The sequence below is a fragment of the Setaria italica genome, chromosome V, assembly GCF_000263155.2.
Source record: "Setaria italica strain Yugu1 chromosome V, Setaria_italica_v2.0, whole genome shotgun sequence".
NCBI classification, from domain to species: domain Eukaryota; kingdom Viridiplantae; phylum Streptophyta; class Magnoliopsida; order Poales; family Poaceae; genus Setaria; species Setaria italica.
This window is the reverse complement of record NC_028454.1, coordinates 20638900-20644803: the sequence shown is the minus strand read 5'-3', so window position 1 is coordinate 20644803 and position 5904 is coordinate 20638900. Positions and strand designations below refer to the sequence as shown.

Sequence of the window (5904 nt, the reverse complement as noted above, 5' to 3'; positions counted from 1 at the left end):
TTGATTCAGCAAAGTATATCTCCTAGACAAAGCATCAGCAATAACATTCTCTTTCCCTTTCTTGTGCTTAATAACATAAGGAAAAGATTCAATAAATTCAACCCACTTAGCATGTCTACGGTTCAGATGTCCTTGACTACGAATATGTTTCAAAGATTCATGATCAGAATGAATAACAAATTCTTTGGGCCACAAATAATGCTGCCATGTTTCTAATGTGCGAACAAGAGCATACAATTCCTTATCATAAGTAGAATAATTCAGAACAGGCCCGCTCAATTTTTCACTAAAATATGCAACAGGTTTGCCTTCTTGTAACAAAACACCACCAATCCAATTCCACTAGCATCACATTCAAGCTCAAAAGTCTTATTAAAATCAGGGAGTTGGAGGAGGGGTGCATGTGTCAACTTATCTTTCAGCATATTGAAGGAGTTTTCTTGTACTTTGCCCCAACTAAAAGGCACTCCCTTCTTCGTGAGCTCATTCAATGGTGCAGCAATGGTGCTAAAGTCCTTCACAAAATGGCGATAGAAACCAGCAAGTCCTAGGAAACTCCGCACTTGCGTGATAGTCTTCGGTACAGGCCATCCCTGTATAGATTCTACCTTAGCTTGATCAACCTCAATTCCCTGTGGAGTCACAACATAACCAAGAAAAGACACTCGATCGGTGCAAAAGGTGCACTTCTCAAGGTTACCAAATAAACGCGCATCTCGTAAAGCATTAAAAACAGCACCTAAGTGATCAAGGTGGTCATCCATAGATTTGCTATAAATCAATATATCATCAAAATAGACCACAACAAATTTTCCAATGAAAGCACGAAGAACCTCGTTCATTAATCTCATGAAAGTACTAGGTGCATTAGTTAACCCAAAAGGCATGACTAACTACTCATATAAACCAAATTTAGTTTTAAAAGCAGTTTCCATTCATCTCCTAATTTCATACGAATCTGGTGGTACCCACTACGCAAATCAACTTTGGAAAACACAACAGCACCACTAAGTTCATCAAGCATGTCATCCAATCGTGGAATAGGGTGTCGATATCGAATGGTGATATTATTGATAGCTCTACAGTCAACACACATACGCCATGTTCCATCTTTCTTAGGCACTAAAATAACCGGAACAGCACAAGGACTAAGAGACTCACGCACATAACCTTTGTCGAGTAGTTCTTGCACTTGTCGCTGAATTTCTTTCGTTTCTTCCGGATTTGTCCTGTATGGCGCACGGTTTGGCAAAGATGCACCAGGAATAAGATCAATTTGGTGCTCAATCCCTCGTATCGGTGGCAGCCCCGCTGGAATCTCACTTGGAAACACATCAGCATACTCCTGCAAAATGTTAGCAACAACAGGAGGTAAAGAATGCTGCATGTCATGAACCGAAATCAAAGCATCCTTGCATACCAAAGCATAGGCAACAGAAGTGGAAGCAACCAATTCATTAATATCAGATTTAGTAGCAAGCAAGCAATGTCCTTTCAATCTTATCTCATCTTTCTTACTACTAACAGATTTGACATTTTTTCGCTCTCGGTTTTAGTTTTCTTAGCTTTAGCAACATCATCACGGACAATAGCTTCAGGAGACATAGGAAGCAAAACAATTTTCTTATCATGGTGTATGAGAGAATACTGATTTGATCTACCATGATGCATACAATCCGTATCAAATTGCCATGGTCTACCTAGCAGAATATGACAAGCTTCCATAGGCACAACATCACATTCAATAACGTCATGATATGATCCAATAGCAAAATTAATTCGCACAAGTCTCGTTACCTTAACCTTACCTCTATTGTTGAGCCATCGAATATGATATGGATGTGGGTGCGGTTTGGTTGTAAGTGCAAGCTTCTCCACCATATCACTGCTAGCCAAGTTGTTGCAGCTACCCCCATCAATTATCAAATGGCACGAACACTCTTTAATGACACACTTTGTTTGGAACAGTGTATGCCGCTGATTTTGCTCCGCCTTCTCCATTTGTGTGCTAAGCACACGCTGCACAATGAGGCTCTCATAATGATCTGCATCCTCTGCACCAATCTCTTCTTCTGGTTGTTCCTCACTACCTGCATGGTGAGCAGCAAGTAAACCAAGTGTATCTTCATCAAAATCACTAGCAGAGGAATACCCACCATCTTCTTTGACCACCAAAACACGCTTGCTAGGACAGTCACGCTGCACGTGTCCAAAGCCCTTGCATCGATGGCACTGAATATCTCTTGTTCTACCCGTGGATGCAACCGAAGTGGTACTAGTGGCTGGTTTCTGGGTAGTCTTGGTTGCTGAATTTGTAGGAGGAGCACGTTGCTTGTCGCTAGACAGAGATGGTGGTGCCGGCCAACTCGGAGAGTGAGCGGGTGGAGGTGCACGTCCGGTCAAAGAAGTAGTCGTACGCGGCTGCCATGATGTAGATTTTCCTGCAGAAATATTAGTCTTGGTACTAGCACGTCGCCCCTGCACTTCCCTTTCAGCTTTACAAGCAAGATGAAACAAACGGGTTACATTAGTATAATCTTTATAAGCAAGGATGTCCTGAATTTCACGGTTTAAACCACCCAAAAATCTAGCCATAGCAGGTTCCTCACCCTCCTCTAAGTTACAACACAGCATACCCATTTGTAACTCCTGATAATATTCTTCTACACTTTTAGCACCCTGTCTCAATTGTTGCAACCTATTTAAAAGATCACGTGCATAGTAAGAAGGAACAAATCTAGCTCGCATGACCCGTTTCAAAGCATCCCATGTTTGTGGCATGTTATTAGGATTTTTCTTGCCATGTTCTATCCACCAAACAGAAGCAAAATTAGTGAACTCACTAGTAGCAGCCCTAACACGTGTATTTTCAGGAAACTCATGACATGCAAACTTTTGATCAACAGCAATTTCCCAAGTAATATACGCATCAGGATCATATTTACCATCAAAAGGAGGTATCTTAAATTTTATCTTACTGAAAGCATCATCATTATTATGTACCTCGCGTCGTCGATAACCACCCATACCTCTGTGATTATTGCATAGTCGTCGGCGATCATGAGCATCTGGGTCATCTTGTTCAGTATCATCATCCCAATTGTCCTCGACACGCTCATCCTTGTTGTTATCTCCATCATGTCCATTAGTGGTTTTGGCGTGCATCTCATCAAAGCGCCTCAAAATAGCAGCAAGGCTTTTATCAATACGAGCGACTGACGTCTCCAACCCTGTAAGCTTGGTGTTGGTGGCAAGCTGCGTGGCCTCCAACTGCCCAATCTTCTCATTCGTCACCTGCAAATCATCATCGAGCCCCTCGACGTGCCCCTTCACTAGCTTTTCAAAATGTTGTATGATGCCCTTGGTGCGGGGAGAATGTGGCATATTTTGACTATCCTCTGATCCTGTCATGGTTAGACAACCAAAGGCAACAAGAAAACAGGTGAAGAAATAAAAACCCTACAGCTATTAGGATGTAGCTACTGCAAGGCGCTCACTCTCAACCCGTTACACAAGCTCTTACCAATTCTTACCTTGCTCAACAGGAGGGACGGCTACCAACAAGTCTGCAACCGTGGAATGAAGTGTATCGGTGCCGCAACAACAGGACCTGTCAAGCTGTAGTCGAAATATATGGAGCTATAGGTGGGCTGAAGCAAGGAAGTACTAGAACCACGTTAGTTGCAAGCAAATTGAACAAACGCTCAACGACGTTATTGTGCTGGTCCTAGGCTAGTACGTGCTAGAGACGCGAGCCTGGACACAAACGAAGTCACTAAGCTGCAGCAAGGAAAGATCACAAGGAGAGGAAAAAACAACAAAAGAAAAACCCTTCTCTTCTTTCTTTCTTTCTTTCTTTCTTTCTTTCTTTCTTTCTGTTTTTCTTTTCTTTCTTTCTTTCTTTCTGTTTTTTTTCTTTTCTTTTTTTTTTCAAGTAGCACAGAGCTCAAATTTTGCAACAAGAGATAACAAGCTACTTACAACAATTAAATATTTCCTTGGGAAGGGTGATTCAGTAGCAAAGTCAAACAAGTGGCTGTTTTGCAAATCCAGCAGATATGCAAATCTCCAGGGTGATTCCGAAGTGCTCAAAAAGAATTTGGGACCAAGGACATATCCGTTGGAAAGAGGATAAGTTCAGGTTTCCAGATTGTATTCAAACTCCTTATTCGGACTCCTAACAAAGGAAATATGGTGCTTTTCTTCTCAAGATGAAACAGGACTCCGAAACGAATTCTGATTTGAACTTGTGGGATTTTCTTTTTGGAGATGGAAGTATGGACGTGGATGAAAGCTCCAAGGATGTGATTTGGTTAATAGTGGTAAACAAAACAAAGGAATTTGGAAAATCCAATCTAATTTGTGGAGAGAAACAAATAAACTTGAATCTGCGATAGTGACACAAACGTGACAAGAACTCGAAACTCTAAACGACTAGATGCTAAGAGCAGCAACTTGACACGACGATGCAACCATTAATTCAATAAGCCCTAACTAAGCAGTAATAGTAAAAGGCTCAAAGGGTTTTTTGGGATTATGGAGAACTAAGCTACTAATTTTTTTTGGCCTTTTCTGGACTATAGGAAATTAAAAACAGCAAAGAACTAGAAGTCTCTCACCGATAAACCTTGATCTGATTACCAACTGATATGAACCCGCTAGGGTTGATTCCCGATCTTTCGATGAGAGAGGCGTGGATAACTCGATTGTTGGATGGAGACGACGTTCACGGCCCGACTACAGCCTTCCAAGCTGCGCCTTAGCAACCGATACACCACCTCCAATGGCTGCCGCGATCTTGTGGAGCGCGTCACCCGGCCACTAGGGCACTCGTCCTGCAAGTAATCGAAGAACTAGCAAGAACAAGTATAACAAGTACTGAATTTACTAGATGAAGATGAAGGTTTCCAACTCAATCTCAATAAGGTAGGGTTCCGAAGACAGCAAGACGGGTGGCTGATCCAGCACACGCGCTTACAGGCAAGTAGCGAGAGCTAAACTTGATCTAAACAAAACCCAATCTGTTTGTGGCGGCTCTAATCCTTATTAATGCTTAGGAGGACGACAAGGAGGGTGTTGGGGTTGTGCTCCAACCCTAGGACATGTCCCTAATGGACCCAACTTGATACACGGCCCATTGGGCCAAAATAAGGTGACTAGCACCAGAAAACCTATCGGTAGTAAATTGGTCATTGCGACCGCCTCAGACCAGATATATACTTGAGTCCAGATCCATATGAAAATAGACTTCATAACGAATCCGTGAAGTACTTGAACGCCCCAATCCGTGTCCGTATGCGACCGTGGTGACCATCACAAGTTGGTACTGTCCTGGAGTCCGAATCCAGCCTGCGCGAGTCCGTTTCCCTTTCGGTCTTCTTCATGATTCCTAACCAAAACAAGAGTGCATGCGTCTCCATGGTCTAAATAGGATTGACAGGAACTCAAGAGTAAACTTACTTGATGATTAAGTTGACGAGCACGGGCGCGAGTTGTAGGACCAGAAACTGGTACTTGTGTAGGTGTGGATGTATCGTTGGTGTTGATGTCCTCATCAACTTATCTGCCTGATTTCAGCTCTCTTTTCACCTTTCATGTCAGATATTGCACTGGCAATTTGGTGTACATTATGACTCTGCTTGTTTTGGCTATAGTGTAGATTACTCCTGAGTGAATGTTTGTTTCTGACTAATCTTTGTGGTGCATTGCTTCAAGCAAGAGATGGATTCTACCAAATGCATACATACAGGTTTGTGAAGCCGTGAGAAATTGCTGTTTGCGCACATATTAGTTTCAGTTCAGACCACACTGCATTGGCCTGCATGCATTTAAATTGCGCTGCTCATTGTGGTCACATATAATTTTTTAGCTCAACACAGAGATGTCTCCGGTGTTATTGCATTG

The 5904-nt window shown here is 42.4% G+C and overlaps 1 pseudogene; it reads right to left on the bottom strand.

Annotated features, from left to right (window-relative positions):
* Positions 1 to 507: 507 nt before the first annotated feature.
* On the bottom strand, positions 508 to 3411 carry LOC105914396 (annotated as a pseudogene).
* Positions 3412 to 5904: the final 2493 nt, after the last annotated feature.